The sequence below is a fragment of the Kogia breviceps genome (assembly GCF_026419965.1).
Source record: "Kogia breviceps isolate mKogBre1 chromosome 20 unlocalized genomic scaffold, mKogBre1 haplotype 1 SUPER_20_unloc_5, whole genome shotgun sequence".
NCBI classification, from domain to species: Eukaryota; Metazoa; Chordata; class Mammalia; order Artiodactyla; family Physeteridae; genus Kogia; species Kogia breviceps.
This window is the reverse complement of record NW_026711571.1, coordinates 55,001-68,193: the sequence shown is the minus strand read 5'-3', so window position 1 is coordinate 68,193 and position 13,193 is coordinate 55,001.

The window sequence follows — 13,193 nt, the reverse complement described above, 5'->3', positions numbered from 1 at the left end:
AGGTTAAAAAATATTTTTGGAACGTAAAGTTCTTTGAGACACGAATGGAGAAGAAAACAAGAAAAGGACAATCAGAATTCGGAACCCTCAGAAACCTGAATCGGTCATGAACAGGAACTAGGAAGCCAGGGTGAACGGCGTCTGTGACACCAGTGATTCTGGACTGGCAAAGGGATGATTCCATTTCACCAGCATACATTTTCACACAGTGTCACTTTTTAAAAATGTTTTCTTTTCCCCAGAGTGATGCCAGAGGTGTGGACTCATACATCGAAACATCTTTAGTCTTTCTGTAATAAGGAGACAGAAGTAGGTCCACTGAGACTTGTCGAGCCATGAACGAACGTTTCCATAGGTTATCTTTGGAAAGGATCCAGACATTCCACGAATTCCCCATCATTCCACTTATGCCAACTCTGAAGTTTCTAAAGTGACCCAAAAGGTCTGGGCGAGACTGTTTTTAAGTAGACATACCACAAAACATAACGCTTCTTAAGGAGTTCCTGCACCTAGAGCTATCGACATCACTTGTTCGAGATCCCATGACGACGAGATGGCCCGTGAACACTTCCTGAGACTTCAGACGATGATGTCAGCCATCATCCCCAAGTTCTTTTTCTTGCCGACGAATCTGGTTCACTCCCGTGAACTTACTGGATTTGGGGTCGACGTAGATAGAAGGAAAGGATGACCTCGAACGCTGATCACGCTAAAGACATGCCTAGTTTCATAAAACCCATACCTTGACCTTGGCTATTCTCGGCTGAAGGGTTCAGCCTAGATCACCACCTGAACTTGCCTAAAACCTTTGGGTCCCTTCCCTTTCTAGTGGACTGAATTCCGGAGTGCTCCCTTCTAAGCCATTCAAGAGAGCTCTCTCACAAGTTCATTGCGGCACTCGGATCCCTACGCAGAAACAGGCCAGCTCTAGAAGGGAGCTACAGACATACAGTACCTGTTACCAGGCCCTTTCCAGATTCTGGCACAGCAGTACCAGAAAAATGAAGGTCGTTTCCACAAGGCTTCTAAGGCTAGCACGGCAAAACTTTTTTTTTTTTTTTTTTTTTTTTTTTTTTTTTTTTTTTTTTTAATTAAAAGAGATAGCTTGTACACAAGGGAGAAGGCGGTGGGTGGGGTGGGGGTGAGAGGCAGCCCCACCCCCCCCACCCCCCGAGTTGCTTGGATCACGAAAGGGAGAGTTTGTCTCGGGATCACTGATCATTTCCAGAAATCCTCCAAATTCTTGGATCATCAGCAGCTGGTTCCACGGTGGCTACCTGTGGGGAATACCAAGTGCTTCCACGAGGGGAAAGAAGCGCATGAGAATGTTCGGCAAGAAAGCACAGGAACAGATAAGGGTTCAATGTACAGCTGAGCTTCTCGTCTTGGGACAACTAGGTATAGTCGTGGGTGGGTGTCCACAGAGGAAAAGTTCATCTTCTTTTACTCCCGCGAGCCTCGTGTGTGTGTGTGTGTGTGTGTGTGTGTGTGTGTGTGTGTGTGTGTGTGTGTGTCTGTGTCTGTGTCTGTGTGTCTGTGTGTGTGTCTGTGTGTGTCTGAGACTCAGGCCCCCAGGGCTGATCTGCTCATGCAATTCCATTTCCCCTCCCCCTCCCCCTCCCCCTCCCCCTCTTCCTCCTCCTCCTCCTCCTTCTATGTACTTCTTTCTGTCGAGGAGATGATTTCCAACTCAAATGCAGACCAAAAGATTTCTAGGTTCCCAAACTTCAGGGTTCCATGGATCAGGGTGTCCAAAATCTGCACAGCGCCTTCAATAACGGCCCTCTTTCTCAGTGCACACAAGTCAACCCCAGACCAAGGCACCCTAAGGGCAAAAACCCTCCAGGATTTCTCCCACCAGACCCCGAACATCAGCACACACACCCTCCCCCAGTTTCTATTTCGTATCGTGTGGGCTCAGGCAGACAACAAACACGTCCATCGTTCGATCATCTTCCTTTGGCGTGTTTCGTGAACGTTGCACCGGCCGAAGAAACCTAAGTGTGCAAAAGCTCATCCCCGTGTAAAAGGCTTTGGCTTCTCAGCGAAGGGGTCGAGCCAAGGGACCTAGGCCCCTCTGTCCACTTTTCACTGGGTTCACTGGCCTCACTGTTGTCCCAAGCGATGGCCGGTCAGATCTCTCACGGTCATTCTTCTTTTGGCCTTCTGGTTTTAGAGAGGGTTTTCAACTGGGGTAAAAAGGGCAGGCTTGTGTGGGGCCCTTTCATGGTGGGGAGGGGGTGGGGGGGGCCCCGTAGAGGTCCCTCCGATTCACCCAATCTCAGGCAGTGCCCTATTCAAAACGTTTGTTTCCGGGCTTCCCCGGTGGTGCAGTGGTTGAGAATCCGCCTGCCAATGCAGGGGCCACGGGTTCGTGCCCCGGTCCGGGAAGACCCCACATGTCGCGGAGCGGCTAGGCCCATGAGCCACGGCCACTGAGCCTGCGCATCCGGAGCCTGTGCTCCGCAACGGGAGAGGCCACGACAGTGAGAGGCCCGCGTACCACAAAAAAAAAAAAAAAAAAAAAAAAAAGAAAAGAAAAGAAAAGAAAACAGAAAACGTTTGTTTCCGTCCCACCAAGAGCCCACCTTTGGAGAGATTCCCTGCCTTACACGTCCTCTCCGCTCCTCCTATTCATCCACCGTGATCCACCACCACCACCACCACCACCACCACCACCACCACCCCGCCGGCCGACCTGATCTGTTCACCCTGAAGCTGGCAAGCAGTAAGGGTGCTCGTGAAGCGAGGATCCGTTGGGATTGGCCAAGATGGCAAAGTGGCGGCGGGGGCGGCGGCGGCGGTGGGGCGGGGGGGGGGTATGTGGAGGGGACTCGGAAAGTACGAGGTTACAGCTAACAGCTGCTGCTGGCAGATAGGTCTTTGAAACAGGCTGGTGGCGCCCTGGACTTTGATACCGTCCATTCTGACCATTCCTGTTCTCCGTGAGAAGGGTGTTGGGCCCAGGATCGGCCACCCCAAAACGGGCCTCCGTGGCACATTGACGATTTTGAGCGAAGGGGGACTCCAGAAGCAGCCACGTTTGTCCGAGGGACACTGGGATTCTCCTCTGTGTCTCCCTGAAAGCGAGACATCCATCTCTCGGCTGAAAGGTGCACTCCCTGCCTCCGGAGGTAGGAGGCCGCCGCCGCGATCGGCAAATTAGGGCATTCGGGCCCGAGAAACCTTCGGAGACAAACACTGCGGACCACCGCAAACCCGAGCTCTGTTTAGCTTCTTCCTTCGCTCGCTCGTTCGCTCACGGCACACCCCAAAACCTAAGTCTCTCGGTCCGGTTCCCTGTCTGTCTCACCCATGTACCGTTCGTTCCTCGGTCTGAGCAGGAGAGACGCCGCCCGCTTCAGCCACTTCTCAGCCCTCGAATGAAAGGAAAGGTCACCCCGCTCCCCCCACACACCTTCGTCTCTCCGCGCCTTGGGCCCATGTTACTTTATTTTTATTTTTATTTTTTTGCATTACACGGGCCTCTCACTCTTGTGGCCTCTCCCGTCGCGGAGCACAGGCTCCGGACACGCAGGCTCAGCGGCCACGGCTCACGGGCCTAGCTGCTCCACGGCACGTGGGATCCTCCCGGACCGGGGCACAAACCTGTGTCCCCTGCATCGGCAGGCGGACTCTCGACCACTTTGCCACCAGGGAAGCCCATCGGGCCCATTTTAGAATGAGTCCAGCCACAGGAACTCAAGAGGGGTAGAGGGGGAGATCTCCCCCTCCCCCAAACAGGAAGGCACCTGGAACCCCGTTCCCACCGGCCACCCGGCTCCACTTTGGGTGCGTGAATCCTAGTTTGCCTCCTCCGGATCTTTAAATGATCTTCCACGTGTTATAACAGACTCACAAGGAGAGAAGCTTACGCATGTATTTCTTCTGAGTTTCATGCGACACGGGGAGCCCTCCTAAGAAAACAAAGAAAGACCCAGAGAAGCGTCCGAACCTAACATCTCTTCTGTTGGATCTGAGCAAAGAGAGGCAATCTGAAAAAGCAACTATACTCTGGCGGGGGTGCGGAGTGTGTGTGTGTGTGTGGGGGGGGGGGGGGTGTGAGTGGGGGTGGGTGAGGGGGGGGTGGGTGGGTGGGGGGCGCGGGCGATGCCAAAGGAGGATGAGAACTCTTAGAAATTCTTAGGCATAGAAAATTAAGACGGATCCGGGCCCGCGCCTCTCCTTTTCTCGTGCGTTGGGAAGATCATTTGGCTCTCGCCGGCTGGGATGTCATCTCCCCACGAACCATCAGGCGAGCTGTGGGGCGGAAAGAGGGAGAGCAGGGTTCAGAAGAACGTGGAGAAGATGGACGCTAGATGCCCAGAGTCCACGTCCCCCGCCCCCCCCCCCCCCCCCCCCGGGAGCAAGGATCTCTTCTTCGTGGGCACACGATCTTCCACCACGACCTCCGGACCGTGGTGCCAAGTCACGCCCACGCGAAGACAGGGCTCACCCAGGGATATGGGCTTGTGCCACAGAAAGGGAGACAGCAGGGAAGTCACCGAGCTTAAGGTATCTGACTCTCGTCGGGTCCTCGACAGGCGGAGGGACACATCTTTCCGACACGGTCGGGGCCGGCTTAGAGAACCGCTGCCGACGACCGCACCGCGAAGGAAGATGTCTCTGCGGTCTCGACAGAAGATCCAGTAGGTTTCCCAAGTGGCGGAGCTAGATCGATCGGCCAGGCAGGCGTGTCCAATCTTCAACTTTGGGAAGACACGCGGACTTTTACCCCCCCTTTTCGGCGGGGAGCCTGTAGAAGATCAGGCCGGGAGGAAGGACACAGTCTGTCAGTCGTTGCACGTGATGTTAACGTCCAGGCCAGGAGGAGCCATGCCAGGACTGACTCCACAAAAGGGAGAAGGTGACCAGTTGCCTTTTGAGGACCATGGCTCTCTACGCGGCACGGAAACCAAGGGAGCAGGGGCCAGGGTAGAGGCCGGCAGGGTCGTCAGAGGCCCAGCCAGGACAGAGACCGGTGAGGTGCGAGCCTGAACGAAGGCAGTAGAGGGGAGAGGGAGAGAGGGGATGGAGCAGGACCTATTTCGGTCCCGGAATCGGCAGAACCTGGTATCCCGGCGTGAGTCTTTAGAAACACCGTCCAACTCCACTCCACGGGCAAAATACAAGGTAGAGGGCGGAGCTTTCTGCACCCAGGATCCTCCCGAGACCCAGGCGAGAAGGGCCCTTCCCACGGATGGGCTCCACATCCCACCAGGGTCGGTCGGTCGGTCGGTCGGTCGGCAGGTCACCAAGACACAAAGAAGCACATTCTTTCTTTCGAGAAGCTCTGTCCCCAGGACCTGGCACTCAGCACACTGGTGATCTGCCAACCAGAACCCTTAAACACCTCCTCAGGTTCCAGGGGAAGGCTTTGCTCACCTCTTTTCGGCCCTACCTCTGTCCTCAAAACTAAAGGTAAAAGAACACACGAACACACACACACACACACACACACACACACACACACACACACACCAAAGGTAATGGAGTCCGAATACCACGAAGGCTCTCAGGTTGTGCTAGGGCCGTTGCCCAACAGCACTGTGAAGTGTGTGTCTGTGGGGGGGCGGTGGGGGTGATGTGTGTGGGTGTGTGGGGGTGTGGGTGTGTGTGTGGGTGTGTGTGTGTGTGCGTGTGCGTGTGACTCATAGGTGGATATTTTCCATAGGTGTGCACTATGGCACTGCAGGATCTGTGGTCGGTTGCTGAGTCCCCGGAGGTGGAAGCGCAGATACAGGGCCCTGAGTGTGAAGTTATCCATGGACGCTCACAGCGCGTGGGGTCGGGGTCGGCAGCCGTAACCCTCCATGTTGGTGGTTCAACGGTCAACTCTACTTTATAGATCAGAGAGGATAACGTCACGCGTTCACTGTTAATAACTTTTCCAAATAGTCTTTATCTTTTCAAAAGGAAGACATCATTTAATCCATTTCACAAGATGATACTGGGAACCTACTGCCCCAGCACGTGAATTATCCCTACAGAACACAAGATCCCTGAGAAGGAAGAGCCCTGAGCACTGAGATACCATGAAGGTAGGCTTTTAGATGATATTCTCTGCTTCTGCAGCTCGAGGTAAAACATGGGATGACTGGCTCTACCTATCCCATTCCAGTCTGTCCAACGCGAGCCCCCATGGCACGTCTCACCAGTGGTCGGTCCACGATAACTCCATCCATAGGAATTCTTGGCAGTTTTATGTTCAGGATCATTTCTTTTCCTGCCATTGATTGAAAACTCCCTGGACCCTGTTAGCAGCTACAGATTCAATGAGTCCAGTACTTCATAGGTTTTGTCATGTATTTAGAAGGGGAATCACCATCAAGTTGCTGAAATGAGGACTAAGTGTCTTTCAGATATGGAGATGGAAATAAATGGTGCTCTGCAGGGTGTGCGATGACAGGCACCCAGGATTCCTTCACCCAGCCCTCCCTTTGCTCCCTCATAGGTTCCTGGGAAATCCAAACACACACACACGCGCACACACACACACACACACACACACACACACACACACACACACGGGGGGGGGGGAGAGAGAGAGAGAGAGAGAGAGAGAGAGAGAGAGAGAGAGAGAGAGAGAGAGAGAGAGCTCTGGGTGTGCTATTTGCTCTCCATGATTTCACGTGCCTTTTGGGCATGGCTGACAGAGATAGATGGACATGAAGCAGCAGGACAGCAAGCTGGCATCTCGGCCGGCCTACAGAAGTTTCCCAAGTGAAATATCAACAGCAGGGCAGGGACGCCCACGTGACGTGGGAGAGAAGGGGGGTGGGGGGGGCGGCCCGCTGACCGACGTCGGTTCAGGTTTCCCGTCCCCCTCCGGCCGAGAACCTGCCTTCCGCTTCCTGCCCTCAAGTATGTGAGAGGAGCGTGTTTCTTTCCAATAAATACCGACACATCATTTCAGTCTGTTTGTGTGTTTGTTTTTGCTTGTTCTTTTTCTGGACGAGGCCAAAGAGCCCTTCCAGTGGAGGTGTGTGTACAAAGGAGGATCTGACAGAATGGGAGGGTGCGGGTCAGTCCATGTGCGAAGAAATCCAGAGAATCTGTCATAGCTGAGACTCGGGCCTTTTGCAGAAATAGGCCAAGAGAGTTCGGATTTGATGATTCACTGCCACATAGTCATCACAGCAGTTTCCTGGAAGGGATTGTGTTACAGGAGGCGGCGTGGCCCTCAGCCCTCAGGCCTCAACCCGGCAGGCAGGCAGGCAGGCAGGCAGGCAGGCAGGCAGGCAGGCAGCGGCTATTGTCTGTTGGTCCCGCCCCCACCCCCACCCCCACCCCCGTTCCTTCTCCAGAGCTCCTTCCTAAGTCCCCTTGGACTGACCTTTGCCAGGAGCGGGGGAGGGGAGGTCCGGACGATTCATTCCGCAGGGCCTCGTTCAATCGCTCGATTCAAATGCAGAAAGCTCTCCGGTCAGGTCGGAGCCTTTGACTTTGCCTCGAGCTTCTCTTTAATGAATGGCTTTTTCTCTTTTCTTTCCCCAATTTCGCCACCCTCAGGCTGCCCCCTCCAAACTGCAGGGAGGGAAGGAGGGAGAGAGGAGGTGACGGGAGGAGGACGTGTGAGAAACAGGCCTTTTCTCCAGGCAAAAGGTGTCCCCTCCTTTTCCTGACCCTGGAAACCCCACTACACCATTTGAGAATCATGGACATGTGTGGAAGCAGATGTCTTCACTTGAGATCTTCCTCCGCAGGAGGACAGAAAGGAGGGCCAGTGTGTCCCTCTTGTGCTGGCCGGTTCTTGTCACTTGAATTCAAAATAATCAATAGAGCATGGAGGCACATTTTGGGGCGGCCTACTCTGGGAGCTCAACAGTTCCCTCCTCTGAAAGTTCCTTGGAACATATTAAAGCTGAGCTGGTGACTCGTGTGTGTGTGTGTGTGTGTGTGTGTGTGTGTGTGTGTGTGTGTGTGTGTGAAGGAGATTTCTAGATGTCAGGGTCGAAGTAACTTTAGAAGTTTGAAATACCTCTGATGATGTCGTCGGGTGTTTGGTTCAAATTTCGGAGTGGCTCTCACAGAAACAGGCACGAGGATTCTTTCCATAGGAGCCGTTGTGGCCGTTTCTCTAAGGTTTTCATCAAGTTCTCTAGCTTCCGTCTGCAGGGCTTCAGGCAAAAGGCCGTTTTAGGCCTCAGTGATGCCAAGCCAAAAGGGTGGGAGAAAATGGCCAACATTCATGGAGAGAGTCGTAGCCAGAGATTGAAGGGAACTCACAAAACTTCGGGATGCAGTCCCGTTTTCAGGTTAAGAACAACACCCTAAGGGAAACGAGTAGCACCAGAATTTCATATCCAGAAGTGTGTATCCCTGTCTCATGGAAACATAATTTTGGCCTCCAGGTAACGTATGCAAATAGCTGTATCGCCAAGGAAATAAGAAGCCTCACTGAGAGTTTCTGAATTAAGGAAGGTAAGGAGAAAAAGATCAGTGATTCCATCCTGCTGACAGAGGTATAAGTTACCAAATGGATATCCATCTTTAAAAATAAAAAAAGAAACTTGGGTTTTCCTTGTTTGTTTCTGTTTCCCTTGTATGTGGAAAACAAAAGATTTAACCATCAGTCCTAATCCCACTCCCTCTCTTTTTTTTTTTTCCAGATTTTTTTTAAAAATATTTGAAATATAATTCATTTACAATGTCGTGTTAGTTTCAGGTATACGGCACAGTGATTCAGTTCTCTCTCTCTCTCCCTCCCTCCCTCTCTCATATATGTATATATATATATATATGTATGTATGTATATATATATATATATATATATATATATATATATATAGAGAGAGAGAGAGAGAGAGAGAGAGAGAGAGAGAGGAGAGAGAGACACGGAGACGGAGACAGAGAGACAGAGAGACAGAGATTTTTATAAATCTCTATCTATCTATCTATCTATCTATCTATCTATCTATCTATCTATCTATTCTACACATATATATTTTAGCGGCTTCCCCGGTGGCGCAGTGGTTGAGAGTCCGCCTGCCGATGCAGGGGACACGGGTTCGTGCCCCGGTCCGGGAAAATCCCACATGCCGCGGAGCAGCTAGGCCCGTGAGCCTGTGCGTCCGGAGCCTGTGCTCCACAACGGGAGAGGCCACAACAGTGAGAGACCCGCATACCGCAATATAAATAAATGAATGAATGGATGAATAAATAAATAAATAAATAATTTTGAAAAGATTCTTTTTCAGATTCTTTTCTCTCATAGGTTATTACAAAGTATTGAGTAGAGTATCCTGTGCTCTATAGTAGGAGATGCTTGTTGATTCCCTATTTTATGTACAGTAATGTGTATATGTTCATCCCACCCAACCCCCTAAGTATCCCCCGCTTCCCCAGTCAGTCCCATTTTACACAAGTAGTCATACACATCCTCCTCCTCCTCCTCCTCCTCCTCCTCCTCCTCCTCCTCCTCCTCCTCCTCCTCCTCAGGTCACTCAACCCCATGGAAGTCATTCTTGCTCTTCTTGGAGTCCAGTTTTTCCATCGGTTCTGCCGGCCCTGCCTGATGATTGAGCGTGACTGGACGAGTGCCGGTTCCAAAAAAGTTTTCAAGAGCTTCTGTGAAGAATTGTAGGATTTGCCCAGTGAAAGGGGTGCCTCGATCTGATCACCCGGAAGCCTGTGGAAGGCAGACCCCAGGCGGCAAGCACATTTCGTTTCTTTAACAGTCTCTGTGCCACGGTGAGGACATCAGGCTTGCGGTGAGGGAAGACCTCAACCCACACGGAAAACATAGCCACGGTCACAAGAATGTTTGGATGACCCCTACGAAGTGGCAGTGGAGGGCTTCCCCGGTGGCGCAGTGGTTGAGGATCCGCCCGCCGATGCAGGGGACACGGGTTCGTGCCCCGGTCCGGGAAGATCCCACACGCCGCGTGGCGGCCGGGCCCGTGAGCCATGGCCGCGGAGCCTGTGCTCCGCCACGGGAGAGGCCACAACAGTGAGAGGCCCGCATCCCACAAAAATAAATAAATAAATAAGTGGCAGTGGAATGAAGTCCAGTGGCTGGGGGTCCGAGGATCCAGAGAGAGGAGGTTTTCTTTCCAGAGAGAAAAACGTTCCCCCCCACCCCCACCCCCACCCCCCAGGGTTACAAGCACGAGAGGTCAGACGTCGCCGTTCCCGTTGCCGGTAGACCGTAGAAAATCTTCCTGCCCACGTCTATTGACAATCGGACTCCTCTTCAAGACACCGTGGGATGGGCGGGTGAAGGAATGCAAGGGGAGGGGCAGGGGGGAGGTTGGCCAGGGAGCAACCGGCTGGGCCGCCGTCTCGTCTCGTCTCGTCTCGTCTCGTCTCATCTCGTCTCGTCTCGTCTCGTCTCCCGTCTGCCATAGCCCCGACCGGATGCTGAAAGGACAGAATGGACTTGCTCCACCCACGTGTGCCCCGCCACCCCCACCATCTTTCAACGGGCTGTTGTTGCCGCCTCGGCGTGAAAGTCGGTTAGAACATCTCCGTGATACTGGGTACAGTCCCTTTCGTGTGAGCCTCCATTTTGACGACGACAGACAGCCCTTTATGCCAGGGCAGAGAAGACTTCCGGGAAGAAAGATCCCATCATTTCTGGAACCGTTAGAACACATCGGTGTACAGACACAAGCCAAAGAAGACTTCACGTCGTTCCTTCCTCTTTGGACAACGCTTCCCGTGTCATCGAACCTCCCCAAGAAACTTAGTCAGTTTCATCTCTCTCATTTCTCAGGAGAGAGAACACATTTTTTGAGCTACTTGGAGGGCCCTCTCCTCCTGGATCCTATCTCTAAGTCCAAAGGACTTCATCGGTCCTTCAATTTGGGGGCAAGTGTGTCCAAAATATCCAAAAGATCGTAAGGCACTTCATCAGATGATAGGTCACCGTGAAACAGTGCTTCCTTAGGCATGTCACCAGCATCCCAAGGAAAGACTTGCTAGGCAGAGAGAGAAGCTTCTTTTTCAGTTCTGAGCCAGACCTGGTTCTTTGACTATCGAGAGGACGAAGTCGATGTGAGTCCTCCGAGACCTGATAAAGGCAGCCTAGAAAATAAGTGATGACTTTTGACAAAGACATAAGCTTTTCTCTCTCTCTCTCTCTCTCTCTCTCTCTCTCTCTCTCTCTCTCTCTCTCTCTCTCTCTCTCTCTCTTTCTTCCTTCTTTCCTTCCTTCCGTCCTTCCTTCCTTCCTTCCTTCCTTCCTTCCGTCCTTCCGTCCTTCCTTTCTTTTCCTTCCTTCCTTCCTTTCTTTCTTTCTTTCTTTCTTTCTTTCTTTCTTTCTTTCTTTCTTTCTTTCTTTCTTTCTTTCTTTCTTTCTTTCTTTCCCTCCTTAAAGATAAAGGAAAAGATCCTTTCCTAATCTAATCTAATCTCTCATGATGGACAGAGCAGACCGATAGAAGAAAAACCCAAACCCTAAACCCAAACCTGGTCCTTTGAACAGAGAGAGGCAACTAAATCTTAATTTGGCACTGGTTTCAATGTTGATGTGAAAAGTCATTTCTGTCTTTGTATCCATCCTCATCCAGTCCTGACCACAGATCTGATTCCTTTCGAAAGCCTCTTTTCTTCACACGCCTTTTCCAATCGTCTGTGCCCATTTTTAGCTTTTCCCTTGATTTCTTTCTTTCCCATTGAGAAATGACTACCTTTAGGACTAAAACCTCTCGCTCCTTCCCCCAAACCTCATCTCCATACTTCCTAATTTGCCTCCACCCGCGCGCCCCCCCACCCCCCCACCCCCCGGAAAAAAAAAAAAAAAAAAAAAAAAGTCCTCTTCCTCCCATGAGGATGGCGACATCAGGTTCAGGTCCTTAAAGAAGGACCACACACGTTCCTTCTTTACAATGCTTCGTCCTTGGACACTGTCTTTTTTCTTTTCTTTCTTTTTTTTTTTTTTTTTCCTTCAGTGAAAGTAAGGAAGCCAACCGCAGTGAGCAGCGTGAACATGGAATACTGTGTAGAAGTCAAGGCTCCTACCTAGTACAGTCTTTCCCTAAAGCACAAGATCTAGCTAGGCGTGGAACCGAACATGCTCAGTCTCTCCTCCGTAAAAGGTCCAAAGAAGGGAGACCCTCAGACTTGTGGAGCCATGAACGTTTCAGTATTTTATCTTATGTGGCGATGATGTAGACACTCGCTGAGATTTCACCCTGTCATGGCACTTAGCCAAGCTGTAAGCCCAGAGATGACCAGAGATGCTGGAAAATCTTGAAGTCGGCCTACAGAAAACAAGCACTGGGGGGAAAGTTCCCCTTAAACATTCTTATCTCGTCCACACCTATGTCCTCTGTTTGTCATGAGCAATCCTACTTAGATGATTCGTGAACATTTCAGGAGACATGAAAGCAGTTCAGTTCAGTTCAGTTCGTCGTGATCCCTACACCTCCCGCCCGCCCCCCTCCCCTTTCACGTGAGAGATTTTCTTCCCGATTTCAGAGGGGAGAAGTAAAGGAGAGTCAGAGCGTCCCTCTCGCGGTGTGGTGTTGTCACTCTAATTCCAAAACATCCGTACGCCACGGAGGCACATTTGGGGGCGTCCTACTCAGGGCCCCAAGACTTTCAGAGTCAAACCTAAGGAGGATGTAAATGTACTTCACGCCACCGAACCCGAACCGGTGAGGTGAACCCGGTGGCTTCCTAGGAGATGACGTGTCATCGGCCCACCAGTTTAAAACACAGAACCAAACACCCTCTCCCCGACGACTCGGAGCAAGTGAGTCCGTGGGTGTGTCGGAGAGGGTCCTCTGCTCCAGCTGGGTCCATAAGCACTGCACACGAGAGTAGGTAGGTAGGTGTTCACGGTGCCCTTGGGAAGGAAAGGCGGGGAGAATTTTATTTCGAAAAGCTTATCTCCTCACAGCATTGACACTACGAACGATGATGCAACTTCATCGGGGGGTGGGCGGGGGCGGTGAAGGAAGGCCAGGGAGCCCGGCCACATAGAAGAGCCACGGAGAGCGTCTGTGACCGCAAGGATGTCCACGTACCGGTGACTCCTCTCAGTTGGGGCGGGGAAGGGGGGCGCGAGATTCCCGTGTGTACGTCCGCATCGATCAGTCGTGGGAGAGGGAGGAAAAACGATGTTCCCTCCACGATCCTTCTGAGTTGTCGCCTGAGAAGTTCCTGTCCCCAAGAGACAGCTCGAGAAGAGAGCAACCCACGGCCGGGGGACGCGTGCACTGTGCCCCCCCCCCCCCCACCACCAC